Source organism: Vulpes lagopus, chromosome 6 (genome assembly GCF_018345385.1).
Source record: "Vulpes lagopus strain Blue_001 chromosome 6, ASM1834538v1, whole genome shotgun sequence".
NCBI lineage: Eukaryota > Metazoa > Chordata > Mammalia > Carnivora > Canidae > Vulpes > Vulpes lagopus.
In genome coordinates, this window is record NC_054829.1 from 111,583,153 (window position 1) to 111,601,575 (window position 18,423).

Here is an 18,423-nt window from a genome sequence, read left to right on the forward strand (position 1 = left end):
AGGTGCTAGGCATCAAAGCACTAAATATGGGTCAGCGTAAAGTTGTGAATAAAATATATTTTCATTAGAACAAATTAGTAGAGTTTTTGTGAAACAAATAAAAATGCTTATGAGAATATGTGTTAGGAAGGAATCCAATCTGTTTAGAAGAAAATAATCAGATTTTTTGCAAATAATTACTTTGGGAAAAATCTCTTCATTTACTCCATGACAACAGATATACTTTTAATATTTGACCCAAAACAGTTAATTAAAGAAGGACAGTAGCATAGTTAAAGGTATCCTAGCCATCATTATATTATTTTTAAGTTATGTATGTATACACACATGCATTTATTTATTTATTTATTTGTTTGTTTGTTTGTTTAAAGATTTTATTTATTCATAAGAGACACACAGAAGCAGAAACACAGGCAGAGGGAGAAGCAGACTCCTCACAGGGAGCCCGATATGGGACTCAATCCCAGGACTCCAGGATCACGCTCTGAGCGGAAGGCAGATGCTCAACCACTGAGGCACCCAGACATCCCTATACGCATGCATTTAAACAAAAAGTAATTAGAAAAACAAACTGTACAATTGTATTTTGATTCACACATTATGACTAAAAGGATATTTAGTTATTCCAGCTCTCTACTATTTCTCATCTATCTATCTATCATCTATCATCTCTCTCTATATATAAAGCCACTCAGTATGTATATATATATACATATATGCCTGAGAAAAGCATTGCTCTGTACCAGTCTGGCCCAAACAGACGCTCCTTGGGTTCATGTCTACAGGTAATTTTATAAAAGATATATTTTTAAAGGATTTTTTTAATTTATTCATGAGAGAGAGAGAGAGAGGCAGAGGGAGAAGCAGGCTCCAAGCAGGGAGCCCAGAGTGGGACTTGATCCTGGGACTCCGGGATCACGCCCTGGGTGAAAGGCAGACGCTCAACCCCGGAGCCACCCAGGAGTTTCAAGATGTTTTTGTTGTTGTTGTTGAATTGTATGCTTAACTTGAACATGTCAGAGTCACATTTCATTCATATTGAGAAAAGGGAAGTGGAGTTACTTCTACAGAGCATGAACTAGGAGAAAGAACAAGTACTAGTTGTATTTTTTTGTCATACAGTTTTCTTTAATTTCTTTTAAATTTTTACTTATTTATGATAGTCACAGAGAGAGAGAGAGAGAGAGAGAGAGAGAGAGAGAGGCAGAGACATAGGCAGAGGGAGAAGCAGGCTCCATGCACTGGGAGCCCGACGTGGGATTCGATCCCGGGTCTCCAGGATCGCGCCCTGGGCCAAAGGCAGGCGCCAAACCGCTGCACCACCCAGGGATCCCTGTCATATAGTTTTTTATGTGTGAGTAGTTGTGACTATAAATTTAAAGGGGGGTGGGGTGATTTGGTGATGGGCACTGAAGGGACACTTGGCAAGATGAGCACTGGGTGTTATACTATATGTTGGAAAATGAACTCCAGTAAAAATATTTTTTAAAAATTTATGAACACTACTTATCCTTCTTCTCTGAACATAAACTTAATAATTATGTTGGATCTCTGCTAAATACAAGGGGTTTTATTAAATTTTTAATATCTTGGGGGAAGGGAGGGATGGATGGACTCATTCAACACTAGTATGAAAAACTTCCTTTAAAAAAATTATTGGGGATGCCTGGGTGGCTCTGCAGTTTGATGCCTGCCTTCGGCCCAGGGTGTGATCCTGGAGACCCAGGATCGAGTCCCACATCAGGCTCCCAGCATGGAGTCTGCTTCTCTCTCTCTTCCTATGTCTCTGCCTCTCTGTGTTTGTGTCTTATGAATAAATAAATAAAATATCTAAAAAAATAAAAAATAAAAATAAATAAAATTAAATTAAAAGATCGTTAAAGGGGCAGCCCCGGTGGCACAGCGGTTTAGCGCCACCTGCAGCCGGGGGTGTGATCCTGGAGACCTGGGATTGAGTCCCACATCGGGTTCCCTGCATGGAGCCTGCTTCTCCCTCTGCCTGTGTCTCTGCCTCTCCCTCTCTGTCTCTATGAATAAATAAATAAAAATATTTAAAAAAATAAATAAAAAAATTAAAAATCGTTAAGGTAGTCAGTCAGCCTGAGGGAAAGTTCTACATACATGGAAACCAAAAGGTGGAATAAAATATAAGCAAGTGAGATGGGAATGGCTCAAGGGAGAACCTGGGGAAAGCTGAAGTGTTTGATCTATGTAAAGATCTTAATAGGAATTTTAAGCTGATGAGGCCAAAAGATTGAATAAACTCTCTCTGGGAACCTCTTACCATTTACTTGGTCATTTCATTGCCTTATATTCATTTCAAGACAGCTTAGTAATTAAATAAAAGAAGAGTGAGTACCTTGGAATCATAATTAATAATCACCTTTAATTTATTTATGAATAATATTATGTATCAGTTCGGTTGGCCATAGTGTCCAGGTCTGTGCTCAAACATTATTTTGAATTTCTGGATGATCCTTTGCCTGGGATTAATATTTAAATCTGGTGGGGGTGTGGGGGCACCTGGGGAACAGCAGTGAGTGGCAGCCATGGCCAAGGGCTTTCCTGGCTCCAACATAATTGCTGTGGGCTCCATTTTCTGGCGGTCCCAGGAGTTTGAGATAATTGTTGCTGCTGCCACCACCCACGTGGTCATCTCTTCCTCCTCTTGGACCAAGCTGGTCTCCATACTTCCACCTCCTCCTGGGCTGGGCTTGCAATGTTTTGTACCCTCTTCAAATTGCTCCTTGTGCTGGCACCTCCTCATTCATCTCGTACACTGTACGTGGTGTAGAAACCAAGATGTTCAACCAAGTGATCTTCTGAGAAGCTAGACAGTCACTCTGGGAGCTGGGACACAGCCTCAGGACCACAGGGGAATGCACAGCTAGAAGGTTGGCTTTCACAAGCACAGTATACAAAAGACTTGCTAGGGCCATTATTGTTCCCCATGCAGTTTATATGTACTGTGCATCTTGTGCTGCTCATACTTATTACCAGGAGAACATTCTGCCTGCAGGCCTTCTCATCATAGGCCTCTTTCTAAGTGTCCACTTTCCACTTTCCAGTGTGAATATATATATATATATATATATGTATATATATATATATATACATATATATATAGTCATATAGAGGTGCATATAGGCACCTCTATATGACTATTATATTGATCAAAAGATTTATGGAGAATTATGGAAGATAGGAATGTTTGAATGAATATCTCTGCAGACAGATGAAGATGAACACAGCATTGAAATGCATTTGCCATATGTTATAAAGCCATGGAAAGCCATGAAGATGAGTTTACCATTATTCTTGTTTTGGTTGGAGCTCTGAGTGACTCAAAAGGACAGGAATTTGGAAAACTCTTCAGTAAATATATAGCAGGTCCTCATAATATCTTTGTCATTTCTTCTGATTTCTACCAGTGAGATCAGTTTCCCTTACAGTTACTATGATGAATCCCAGGAGGAGATTTATTGACTATCTAGATAAAATGGGTATAAATATTATAGGACAGTTAGACCCTGTATCTTTTAGTGATTACTTGAAGAAATACCATAATGCTGTATGTGGAAGACATCCCATTGAGTGTTATTAAATGCTATCACAGAGCTCCAAAAGAATGCCCAGTCAAGCCAGTATAAAAACTGGCGAGATGCTTCAGTGAGTTATGTAGCAAGGTTGCTCAAGGCCCAGTGAAGCTCTGAATCCTCAAGGATGCCACCTGTACTTATTCATTCTCTGCCCTTACCACGGTCCTGGTTTGAGGAGATTCTGAAACCTCAAACCAATAGAACTTTCTTCTCTTTTCTTTTTTTTTTTCAAGATTTTACTTATTTATTTTAGAGAGAGAGACAGAGTCAGCATGATCAGGAGCAGGAGCAGAGGAAGAGGGATAAGCGAACTTCTTGCTGAGCACAAAGCCCAATGCAGGACTCAATCCCTCAACCCTGGAGATCCTGACCTGAGCTGGAATCAAGAATGGGATGTCTAGCCAACTAAGCCACTCAGGCATCCCTCTTCTCCTCTTTTCTAATAGATGTCCTTCCTTAATTTCAATTCATTAAAAAATGCTTTATAGTGAAGAGAGGATGGCATCAAAATATTTTGACCAAAAAAGAAGGCGTGACTGGGTAGTTAAAAGTCAGTGTGTGGACTCTTAATTTCCCTTCAAGTAATGATCTCAGGATCATGAGATTGATCAAGCCCCAGGTCAGGCCCTGTGCTCAGTACAGAGTCTGCTTGAAATTCTCTCTTTCCCTCCTCCTCTACCCCTCCCCCACTCTCCCTTTCTCTAAATAAATAAATAAATCTTAAAAAAGTGGCAATGTAAAGGTCCAGTCGTGGCAAACGGTTTTCTGAAAGTGACTTATAAAGCATTTATCGTATCCTAAATTCGCACTCTTTGTAGAGTTGTGCACATATATTTCACTTTCTGAAGTTTTGCAAATTGTACACAAGCAAAAAGGATAAAAGCTTTTTAATAAAGAAATTGCTTTTATAAATGATCTTTATTGGAGTAAAATAATTGACTTGTTATAGTCAATTATTATCTATGTTGTACAACAGATCCCTTCTATTCTTGTTACTAGTAAAGGGTTACACAACTCAAAAATAATTTTAAATCTGTGGACTTTGAGTAAAACAAATTGCCTTCCATAATGTGGGTGCCCCTCATCCAATCAGGGGAAGTCTCACAAAGAACAAATGATTTACCTCCCCTGAACAAAACAGAATTCTGCTGACAGATGTCCTTCAGAATTTAACTCCAACATAGGCTCTTCCCTGAATCTCCACCTTTATGGCCTTCAGAACCAAATTGCACATTTTGGTCTTACCACGCTCCATAATCATATGAGACAATTCGTGAAAATAAATCTTATTTATATTCGCATCCTGTTCTGTTTCTCTGGAGGATGCTGATAAATAAAGCATTTATTTATAAGTTAAGTTCATAAGGCAATTCATTATTTTATATATCAGTGTTCTTTCTATATATTAGTAACTGTTGATGGACATTGGTATAAGGGTAATTTCTTAGCTTCTATTGAAAAACTCCAAGTACTTTTTCAAACGCATTGATATATCACTTTTAAGACTTCCAAGTATTAAAAATATACAAATATACATTATATTCCTCATATATTACAATATGGTCAGACAAAGGAGTTAAGCAATGAAAAAGTAGGCATTTTGGGACAAGGCAATCATAAACTTAGATTTTGATATTTAGAATTTGAGGTCACATTTCTGACTTCCAGGTTGGTGATCTGTCTACATTATTACACTGTATTGTACTATTTCTCTCAGTTTAATTTTACTAGAGAAGTTGGATCTAAATTATTCTCTGTGGAAAAAAATCTGTGCTATTTAATCTTAGTGGCTATTTAATCTATTTTTAGAGAATTGCCTAAAGTTACTAGATTTTCTCATATAGTTCCTTACAATGAAATGTACCTTTCAGAAATGTTCAATAATCTCTTTAATACTATACTATTTAGTGCATTAATGAGCACTTTAATCATGCAATTTTAATTCTTTTCATCTCTGGTAATGATCTTATTACCTATATCCATATTAATGAATTTCTTCCTAGTAATGATCTACTTTATGGGCCATTTAAATTTAAGGATGTATAATATATTTTCAATATGTCTTTAATACAGAACTTCTAAGTTTTTTCATAATAAATTAATTTATTGGGATCCCTGGGTGGCGCAGCGGTTTGGCGCCTGCCTTTGGCCCAGGGCGCGATCCTGGAGACCCGGGATCGAATCCCACGTCGGGCTCCCGGTGCATGGAGCCTGCTTCTCCCTCTGCCTGTGTCTCTGCCTCTCTCTCTCACTGTGTGCCTATCATAAATAAATAAATTTAAAAAAAAAAAAAATAAATAAATAAATAAATTAATTTATTCAGCTGTACTAGTTAACCTTTGAATTGGTTTCCAAAGGTTTTCTATAGGAATGACTACATAATAATCAGTTTGGGATGAAAATGCATATATTTCCTTGGAAGTACTAGTTTATTTATATAGTTACAGAGGAAATTCTTTTCTTCAAAGATGGCACAGAGTGATCAGACTCTCAATGTGGATTTATACTAGTAGAGTCCAACCAGTCACCTATTGAAAGGAAGTTACATTTGAACTATTGATATTCTTCCAACATTTCTATCATTAAATTTAATATTTTCTATTTTATCAAATTATATTTAAATCATAGATATGAAACAAGATAAATAATAAAGAGCAAAGGAAAATGTTGCTGTTTTAAGCATGAAATTATTACAGAATGTATGAGATTTTTAGATTACCAATTATTTGAATTGTATGAATATCTAGAACTTTGAACTTTATTTGTAATTGGTTTAACATTGGTAATGTAATCATTTATACACCTTATGACTAAATACTAAATAATATGTATCATTTTTACATCTCATGACGAAATAATATGTATCTTTCCCTCAATTCTGATTCAAATGTGCTGGGTTGAGTATAACACAAAGTTTAAGGAAATCAGTGACACTGTTACCACTTTTTGTTATAGTGTCTCTTTTGAACAGAGATACTAAAGTTTAAGTATAATCTCTCTTCATAGAAAGTTAGACTTGTGCCACACTGTCAATCCCAAGAGGTGAAAAATATTTTTTACCTAGAGTTCAGGCTGATTCTAATTCAATTTCTGTCAACAGAAGACATTTTGTGTACCTCCCATAAAAGTTCTATTTTTTCCCATGATGAATTTATTTGACTCCCCACCTTTCTGTTGTTAAAGTCAGTTTAAACTTACCATTTCTATAACCCAAGTTAACTTAATTGACTTGATGCTTGTGCAGCTGATTTTAAATCTATTTAGAATAATAGTTTACTTGTGACAATTCATATTATCTTCTCTACCAACTCTGTGGCTTTTGTATAATGGTAAAAGGACCCAATCTAAATAAATTTTCTCTCTGATTCAAGCCCTTGGGCTAATGTGATGTTCTAAAAGACACTTTTGTGATTTGTGTGGCAATTACAATTGTGAGTATCCTTACTCTTTTTTCTAATCAAATTCCATCAATAGAGATAGATAATATTAAATCAATATATATTTGTAGATTTACTTTAAAAAATCACCAAATTCAAAGAAATCTAATAATAAATATTAACTGAATATTGATGAATAGTGGTGTTAATTATCTTATTTCATTTCCTTTACCTAAATGCTCTTCTGATTAGGTCTTTTTTTTTCTCACTTGCTTACTAATCCATCCTGATCAAATTCTGATTGACCCCCAAAATAATAAAGCTGAATCATGCCTTAATTACCTGTCAGAGATTCTTTTTTTTTTTTTTTTTTTTAAGATTTATTTATTTACTTGAGAGAGAGTGACCAGGACCAGGAGAGGCCGAGGATGGGACCAAGGGAATCTCAAGCAGACTGCAAGATCAACTTAGAGCCCAATGCGGGGCTTCATCTTCAGGACCCTGAGATTATGACCTAAGCCAAATGCTTTAACGACTGAATGACCCAGACACCTAGAGGTGTTACTGATTCTAACCCCAATTTGTAACTACTGTGCTATGACCCAGAGATGGCCACTAAAATCTTTAATCATTCATATAATGGTTAATTTTATGTGTCAGTTTGACTGAATCACTGGGTTGCCAGGTATCTGACTGGACATTACTTCTGGGTATGTTTGTGAGGGTGTTTGTATACTCATTTATCATTTGAACTAGTGAACTGAGTAGAGCAGATTGCTTTACCCACTGTGAATAGTTATCATTGAATTCACTGAAAACCTGAATAACTCTGGTCAGAGTAAGAGAGAATTTTCTCTCTCAGCCTGATTGTGTAAGCTGGAAGTCAGTTCTCCCTTGCCTTTTGACTGGGACTCTCTGGGACAAATTTGGACATAAGGTCACCGTAATTGTAGGCTATTATAACAGCTTTTATAAGGGGAAAAGAGGAGTCATTGCAGAGTTTTGAGCTGTGAGTTACATGAACTAACTTGAGCTTTTTTAAATAGCTGCCACACAATAAATATTATTTGAATAAATGATAGATTACTCTGGATGCTGAGTTGTTACTAAACTCTAAGGCGGGGGTGATGGTGGTGTAGATATGAAGGCAGTAGAGCAGTTAGGATGCACTATAATATAAATCAGGTAAAAGACTCTGCTTGGACAATAGTTATAGCTATGGAAAAGGTGAAATATGGTTAAATTTTGGATTTTGAAGGTAGGACCTGAAATATTTCTTAAAGAATTGGATAAGATACAAGAGAGAAGAGCCATAAATATGTCCAGGATCTTAGGTCTAAGGAGACCATTAAATGGTATATGAGAGATTATAGACCTAAAAGGTTTGTGAAACAAATATCAGAAGTTTCATTTGAAATTTTTATTAGCCAAGTGGAGGTGTTGAGTAGGGAGTTAGATAACTTCTGTCTCTGGTTAGATATATACAGAAATTAAAAGATAATAATAACTTGGAGTTGATATGGAGTGGTTTATAAAAGCCATGAGACTAAATGAGATTGCCATTCTGTAAGTAGAGAAGAAGATCACGTATCAAGAGCTTTCCATATTTTTTATTCAATAATTATTTGTTATGTCAAAAAAGGAATAATGTGCAAAAATATATTTATTAAGAAACCACGTAAGTGATCAGAAATTCATAGTGTGATGATCATTGCAAGATAAATAAAAAAGGCATCCATTTTTTTGAGACCACATTTGATGCTCTCTTTCTTAACAGGTATTTTTCCTCATGGTACAAATTCCATTTACTTATCATATATAATTTATTTTAGTTTTAAAAATTTATTTGTAAGATTAAATGTGCTTAGTCTTGTGCTGCAACCATTTTTTCTCATAATTATTCTTCATTTTAAGAAATGTAGAAAGGCATACAACTGGAAGGATATGAACAACTATAAGAAAAAAAAACATTCAAGTGTCTACAAAATTGTTAGATCCTTTATATATAATGGGCGATTGAGGGTTAAATGTGTAATTAGCTTCCAAAATTCTTATTGAACATGAATTGTAAACTTAAATTCCAGTTAAGCACTCTGATTCAAAGTTCAAACTTTCTTCTTCCAAATCAAAATCACCTCCCCAATTATTTCCTATTAAAAATAAATCACTCCTTCCTCTCCTTCATCAATAATCCTTGGCTTAATCCAGGATCTCAGGCAGCCTTGGTGGTTTAGTGGTTTAGCGCCGCTTGTCAGCCTGAGGTGTGATCCTGGATACCTGGGATCGAGTCCCACATTGGTCGCCCTGCATGGAGCCTGCTTCTCCGTCTACCTGTGTCTCTGCCTCTCTCTCTCTCTCTCTCTCTCTCATTGTGTCTCTCATGAATAAATAAATAAAATCTTTTAAAAAAAATCCAGGATCTCTGCATTTCTCATGTATATTTTGCAAACTGTTACTTGACTTTTCTCCAGTTTTCCTTATTGTGGTCTCTCCCATTCCTTCATCTAAATTGTACCAGAGAAATGTGTTTGTAATGTGTTACAGACTGTCCATCCTCTTATTTAAAATTTCCTTTTCCTGCAGAATAAAATACAACTATATTTGTAGGGTGTAAAAGATTCTTTGGTTGTAGCTAAATTTTAATCTCATTTTTTCTACTCTGTTGCCCATTTTTTATTGTGACACATTGTATTAGTTTTAGGTGTAGAACATAATGATTTGAAAAATGTATACATTATAAAATTATTACCACAATAAGTCTAAAATCCATCAGATGTAATTACACATTTTTTCTTGTGATGATAATTTTAAAAATCTACTCTTTTAGCAACTTTCAAATATGCAATATAGTATTGTTTACTATAGTCACCATGCTGTACAGTACATCTTCATGACTTATTTGTCTTATAACTGGAAGTTCATACCTTTTAAGCCCCTTACCAATTTTACCCATCCCTCACATGCTTGCCTATGGCAACCAGCAATCTATTCTCTGTACCTATGAATTCAGTTTTTATGGATTTTTAAAATTAGATTCCACATATAGGTGAGATTATATAGTATTTTTCTGTCTCTCTCTGACTTATTTTTCTTAGCATAATGTTCTGAAGGTCCATCCATGTTGTTTCAAATGGCAAGATTTACTTTGTGTGAGTGTCTAAATTATATACATATATACTATTATAAATTATATTATTGTAAATTATATATATCACATTTTTTATCCATTCATCCATTGATGGACACTTTGGTGTTTCCATGTCTTGGCTACTGTAAATAATTCTGTAATGAACATGGAGGCACAGATATCTCTTCAAAATATTGATTTTTTTCTTCTAATAAATACTTAAGAAGTAGAAGTGCTAGATCATATGATAGTTTTATTTTCAATGTTTAAAGAAACCTCCATACTGTTTTCCATATAGCTGTACCAATTTACATTCCCATCAACAATACACAAATGTGTCCTTTTCTCCATATCCCCTCCAACACTCATTATTTCTTGTCCTTTTGGGTAATAGCCATTCTAACAGATGAGAGTTGATATCTCACTGTGCTTAGGATTTGCATTTTCCTGATGATCAGTAATGTTGAGAATCTTTTCATGCTTCTGTTGGCCATTTGAATGTCTTCTTTGGAAAAATGTCTATTCAGGACCTCTACCCATTTTGTAATCAGATTGTTTGAGGGTTTTTTTCCTATCAATTTGTATGTGTATATTTTGAATTTTAGCCCCTTATCAGATATATGATTTAAAAATATTTTTTCCCATCTCGAAGTTACTTCATTGTTTCCTTCACTGGGCAGAGCTTTTTAGTTTGATGTAGTCCTACATGTTTATGTTTAGGTAATCTATTCTCAATTGACATTGTGTATGGTATAAGGTAGTAGCCCAAATATATATCATTGGCTTCTTTGTCATAAATTAATTTGAGCATTTTTATGTGGGTTCATTTCTGGGTTCTCTATTATATTTCATTGATTTATGTGTCACTTTTTATGCTGGTACTATACTATTTTTATTGTTATAGCTTTGTAATATAGTTTTAATCAGAAAGTGTGATGCCATTAGCTATGTTCTTTCTCAGAATTTCTTTGGCTATCCAGGGTCTTTCGTGCTTCCATAGAATTTTAGGATTATTTGTTTTATTTCTGTGAAAAACTCCTTTGGAATTTTGATAGGGATTGCATTGATTGAATCTGCAGATTGTTTTTGGTTGCATGGACATTGACAATATTAATTCTCCCAATACATGAGCATGGAATATCTTTCTATTTATTTGTGTCTTCTTCAGGTTCTTCCCTCAATATCCTGTGGTTATCAGTATATGAGTATTCCACCTCCTTAGTTAAATGTATTTCTAAGTATTTTATTCTTTTTGATGCATTTGCAAATGGTGTTGCTTTCTCAATTTCTCTTTATAAAAATTTGTTATTAGTATATAGAAACACAACTGGTTGTTGTGTATTTTGTATTCAGTAAATTTGCCGAATCCACTTATTATTTTTAATAGATTTTTATGGATTCTTTAGGATTTTCTCTACATATCATGTAATCTACACATTTTAGTATCATTTTTTTCCACTGAGTTACCCATTTTTAATTTATGCATCACTAAACTTTTGTAGTTACTTATATTGGCATTTATCTTTATATTTTCCATCCTCTTATATTACGCACTTTTTCTGATATGTTAAGCTATACTCTTCAAGACAAAACATTCAAGACCTTTTCTAAAGTCCTTCCCTGGGGATCCCTGGGTGGCTTAGTGGTTTAGCACCTGCCTTTGGCTCAGGGCGCGATCCTGGAGTCCCGGAATCGAGTCCTGCATTGTGCTCCCTGTATGGAGCCTGCTTCTCCCTCCTCCTGTGTCTCTGCCTCTCTCTCTCTAAGTCTATCATAAATAAATAAATAAATCTTTAAAAAAAATAAAGTCCTTCCCTGATGCCACCTCTATCTCTAAAGTGCCAAGTTAGCTAAATCCTATATGCATATGTTCTATATATACTGAGTATAGTTATGCATTACTTTTTACTTTTTAAAATTTCATATGTACATGTTTAATTTATTTAACTGATTACAAGTTTCTCAAAGTCCTAACTTCTCTATTTCTGCAGCTGAGTACATGAAGAACACTTAACATAGTTTCTTTTAACTAAAAAAATTGCTGAAAGCTTAGAAACCATTAATCATGAACTTTAAAGCTTTGTAATCACTATGTTTAATCATCTAAACTTCTGTATTTCCTGCTTTCAATAAACAATGTAATTTTACATGCAAAAGAAAAAAAACAAAGAAAGGAAAGATGCTGAGAGGGACTGATTTAGAGATATGAAGCCAACACAAAAAGGATAAATGACAATAATGATATGCTAAAGCAAGGCTAAAGCAAAACATTTAAAAATTGAAACCAAAACAAGTTTCATAGAGCACAGAAGAACACAGCTACCTGATACATCCAGATAGATCTAGAAATTCATTCTAAATATCTGGCAATAAAATGTTTAGTAATCTATTTAGCATATCTTTCATGAGTCACTAAGTCATATTACATCAATAAAAATATGAAAAACTAGGGGTGCCTGTGTGGCTCACTCAGTTAAGCATCTGTCTTTGGCTCACGTCATGGTCCCGGTGTCCTGGAATAGAGCCCCTGTGGGGCTGCCTGATTGGGGAGAGTCTGCTTCTTCCTCATTATTCTCCCCCACTCCACTCATGCTCTCTCTCTCTCTCCTCAAATAAATAAAATATTTAAAATAAATGAAAAACTATATTTTTATTTATTCCTGAGGACTAGTCTCATCTTTCAAAACTGTTATCCTTTTATTTCTAATTTTTCCATGTATATAATAAAATAAATTGAGGCAGCCTATCTTTAAAATAGTAAGTTACAGGATTTGTAAATAAAAAATTAAACGCCATGGAAAAATGCAATTGACCAAAACCTAACTATTTTTAAAAGATTTTATTTGTTTATTCATGACAGACAGAGAGAGAGAGAGAGAGGCAGAGACATAGGCAGAGAGAGAAGCAGGCTCCATGTAGGGAGCCTGACATGGGACTTATGTTATGGTACTGTATATACATGGCTGTATAGTGTGTGTGTATGTGTGAAGTTAAAAAATTTCAAATGTGTGTCTGTACATGTACTGACTTTTAAAACATGATATACAGAAAAAGTACACTAATATAGCAATTTAATAAGTAAATTATACTGAAAAGTGTAGAAAGTAGTCTTCTATTCAATCATGATGGATTTTAAATTTAAACTTCTTATTGAAAAATAAGGTACCAAAAAAAAGAAAAAAAGAAAAATAGGGTACCAATTCAGTAACCTTTTACATTAGTAAGCAAAATGTGAATTTTATACAAATATTCATGTACACATATATGTATATATGTGAATGTATACATATATACATATATGTATATATGTGAATGTATCCATAAGCTTATATATTTATATACATTGAAAATAAGTGTCACTTTAAATTTTATAAAATTTGTTTTATCATGTAAAATGAGAACATAGCTTTAAATTATAAGATGTGTTGTAGAAAATTTTTAAAAATTCTAAAATTTTTATACAGTGTGTAATTTAGCTATATTAAAATGTACATTGAGTCCTTGTGGTGAAATTAGTCCTTTACAAAAATTACTAGACATATTTGAAAAAGAAATTCATATAATGGTTACAAAAAGATGTTTTTATCATCTCTTAAAAAATCTTTTGCTATTCAGACAATTTTTTTTACCAAATTCTTATTAAAATGTATTTATCTTCATAAAGATATATATGTATTTAATATTTGTGAGAAAATATTCTTAGATCCTAACCTAAACATCAGTTACCTACTGATTGTCTTTTTATTGTATGTTTTTCTGAGTTTTGAATTGTATGCTGAAACAATAGATAATGTAAAGTCAAAATTTTACAAAAGGCGAGCCCCAAACAAAACTTGGAAGTATTTAGGTTCTCTTTCTGTCTTTCTCTCTCTCATCATTATTTTAATTAAAAAAGCAATATTTAATACTATGTCAGAATCTACTCTAGCAGAACATTTAATACTGTAGCAGAACCTATAATTCAATAAAGACAGAGAAATTATGATAATATATTAAAATCAGCTTTATATTATTAACAATATTTTCCTCTTCTTCATCTGGCCTGGACATTTCCTGGACTTCTGGTGAATTTTCCATAAGCAACCCATTCTGTCAACTGGTCGGATTTATCTAACAGTAGCTAAAATAAATCTATTTAATTTGCTTTATACAGCATTTAATTAAAGATACTAGTAATAGGACTTCAAGGAACAGGTTGAGGACACACTGTAGTATTAACTTCAATCATGTCCTCAGGATCTTGAACTCATAAGACTCTGAATAAATCCTGGGGAAACAGGGAGGTGTTATTTTACACAGCAAGGAAGTAGATTATCAGCCTATTAGCCTTTGCAACCCAAGCAAGGGACCTTAGATTGACTATTTATCTTTGTTGACATGGCCAATAATTAGAGCGAATGATGTATGGGCAAAGGTGCAACTCATCCCCAAAAGAAATAGTCCACGGCCCAGTCATTTCTACATATAAACAAATAACCCAAAAGCATACAACAAGTCACTTCAATTTATTGAATTCATTTGAATCACCTTTACATTGGTTTGTTTAAGCCTCCTGGGCAGTGTCACCAAGCAGTTGTATGATCAATACCTATACTCGACATAAGCCCATCCTATGTAGGTAACAGGAGACCTATGCATTTAAATAAATCAGATTGGAATAAATCTGTGCCAGTCATTGTGGTTGTATACCTTATAGGGGAAGCCACATTTGGAATTTGTCATGGTGGTGTTGGACACAGGAAAATAGAACTGACCATGTCTACATGAGTTATTGTGTTGTCATAGCATGTGGATGAGAATGAATAGCCAAGCACTTTAGGTTGCCAGCCACTACGGTTCCCTGACTCAGATTTTATGCTTGTTTTTCGAGGCTGCAGAGCTGAATCTAGGGGGCAAACTCTTACAGAGAAAGAAGTGGAGGAAATATTACCCAGTTGAATTCATGGAACTCAGTATAATCTTGAAAATAAATTCAAAGATAGCACAAGAAAAGATAGTTCATGAAGAAATATGCAAATTTCTTAACAAAATATTCACAAAACATAAAATACACCATAATCAAGATGAGTATATCTTAAAATTATAATCATGATTTAACATTAGAAAACCTTTGAATATCATCTATTTAAGTAAATTATGAAAAATCTGATCATGACAGATGCTATCAAAACCTCAATCAAATTCCACCTCCAAGCATGATTAAACCCCCACTGCTTTGTTTAACATAGTAGAGGAAAACTGCATATGCAGTCTGATGCTGCATTCACTATTTCAGTGGCCGCTTTCTGTTTTTAATCTAGTACCACATAGTTTATCAAAGTGGCTTTATAGTTTATCTTAATACATATAAGGAACCCCCTAACACTTTTAAAGATTTGCTTAGCTCTAAATAACCCCTCTTTTACATACAAACTTTACAGTTAACTGGTCAAAGTCTTCAAAAATACAAGTGAAAATTTTAAGAGGATTAAAATTATTTATTAATCAATTTGGAGAGAATTGACAGCTTTACAAAATTTTGTTTTCCTATCCAATATTATAGAATGTTTATTTAGATAATAATTTTATCTCTTATTTAAAATTTTATTTTTGGAGGTTGCACTGTGTATTTTTGTTTGAATTTATTGGATTTTAAATGAAAATGTTTCTTGGTCATTAACAATATCTTAATTCTTATTTTATTTTTTAAAGTATTATTGTAGAGACTTTTTATCATTTTCTATACATTTTGAGTAATGGCTAGCTTGATTAAATATTATTAAATTTAATAGTTATTTGATTTTAACTTATTTGATTCCTAACATCTACACTCTTTTTATCTTTATATTTTATTTTATTCTTTCACTTCATCTTTATTTTCCTTCATATAAGAGCCATTGAAATTAAATGAGGAGGCCTAGGGTCAATCATTTTAATCTCAAAACCCAAGTGGGAGCTAAACAGATTAATAGCAATACAGTATATACTTTCTCTTATAAATAACAATATAGATATATGTTTGAAGTGTTGAGATAAGTTATAAAAAGAATATTCCAGAAGACTAAAAACAATATATCATTTTATATGGCTCACAGCAAAACCAAACAATAATTCTTTCTTGATACAATTTATATGACAAAATTTTACCTTAAAAATTAATACTGAAGTGAAAAAAGTGTACTTCAGTGTGAGAAGGCAGAGTTTGTAATTAGATAGTTTCTATTTTTATTAAGATGCTAATTTGGGGATTAGGGGGATTCTATTTACAGGCCATTTAGTATGGCTTACTTAACATATAAGTACGTGGCAAACATTTTGTATGTAATAAATACTATAGCCTGGTGTAAAGGGAAGTAAAAATCAAGTTACCTTCTTAAATCTCTTTCGCGGCACATGCCGATTCCCTCATCACAGCAGACAATGAGGAAAATGATAAAAATGAAAATTTAACGCTGGAAGAATAACCTGTAAATAGCCTTTGTATTAAGCTTCTAGAACACTTGTTATGTTATCTGTGATTTTCACCTGGCAATCAAGTATCCATGAGTCTCAGATAGAGAGGTCCAGCATTTGTATAAAATCTGTCCATGATGAAGACAAGCTGATTTTCCTGAAAGTCATAGAACTTAAGAGCCTGCACTGTGGTCCTTAGGCTTTGCTACCCCAAGAAAAATTGCTTTGTTCAGTTACTTCTAGAAGGTGAATCATTCCCTTTAAATATGTTTAAAACATTTTATACTGCCTGCATTCTCTTGTAGGATATTTATGGTTTCAAGTCTCACATTTAGATATTTAATCCATTTATTTTTGTGGATGGTGTAAGAAAAAAGAGTAAGAAAGTTCTCTGGCATTTGGCTATCCAGTTTTCCTAGCACTGTTTATTGAAGAGACCCCTCCCCCACATGCATACTCTTGTCTCTTTTGTCATAGGTTAATTGACCATATAAGCATGCTTTTTTTTCTTTTAGCTACCTATTCTATTCCATTGATCTATGTGTCTTTTATGCCAGAATCATACTGTTTTGATTACTACAGCTTTGCAGTATATCTTGATATCTGGAATTGTGATACCTCCAGCTTTCTTCTTCATGTAAATTCTTTTGGTGCTTTACCCAGTAAAATTTCAGGATTCTAGTTCTGTGTAAAATGTCACTGGTAATTTGATAGAGTTTGCATTGAACCTGTAGATTGCTTGGGTAGTATAGGCATTTTAACAATATTTGTTCTTTCAATCTATAAGCATGAAATATCTTCCATTTGTGTCATTTTCAATTTCTTTCATTAATTAATAATGTTATATAGTAACAGATGATAGTTACACTCATGGTGAGCATAGTATTAGGTATGGAGAAGCAAAATTACTATGCTGTACACCTGAATCTAATGTAACATTTTGTGTCAACCATACTCACATAAAAAATTAGAGACATTTTATATATTTTATACCAGTGTCTTCAGTCAATATTCATCACCTTTTTTAAAAGACTAAATATTATAATTAATTACATTTTTTCTTTTTTTTTATATTTACTCTTTCCTGGAGGAAAGTATAAGTTCCATAACCATATGGGTCTTATTAAATTGTTCACCATTTTAATTATGTATCAGAGAATAATTCCTTACACCTCCTTGAACTTCAATTAATAGTTCTTAAGGATAAGCGAATCATGTGTTTTTGCAAAATAATTATGTTAAATAATTGATGAAACTTCTGCTGATGGTATTACAGATGTTAAGGATAATATGTAAATGATATTGCTATAAATCTGTATCATCTCAAGATTCTCTTTTAATAAATTTACAGTTTTATTCTAAGATTTTAAGGCTGCATGCATTTTACTTTTCTTCTTTTTTCACTCCAGGGATCATGTCTGATTCACAAGTGATATTTATTAGATATTCTAAATGTAGGAATACATGAATGAACTAATAAATGAATAAATAGATAGATATCTGATTTCATGGTAACTACATTCAGTGACTTCATAATTTCATTATGTGGAAATTATTTTAATGAAAATGTCAATGACATAATTTAATTATTATACTATAGTCTCGATTTGTATTTCCTTGATGGCAAGTGATGCAGAGCATTTTCTCATGTGCGTGTTGGCCATGTCTATATCTTCCTCTGTGAGATTTCTGTTCATGTCTTTTGCCCATTTTATGATTGGATTGTTTGTTTCTTTGCTGTTGAGTTTAATAAGTTCTTTATAGATCTTGGAAACTAGCCCTTTATCTGATAGGTCATTTGCAAATATTTTCTCCCATTCTATACGTTGTCTTTTAGTTTTGTTGATTGTTTCTTTTGCTATATAGACACTTTTTATCCTGAAAGTCC

General features: G+C 33.5%; 1 pseudogene; it reads left to right on the forward strand.

The window, feature by feature from the left end:
• The first annotated feature begins 2,549 nt into the window (after window positions 1-2,549).
• On the forward strand, window positions 2,550-3,705 carry LOC121492708 (annotated as a pseudogene).
• Window positions 3,706-18,423: the final 14,718 nt, after the last annotated feature.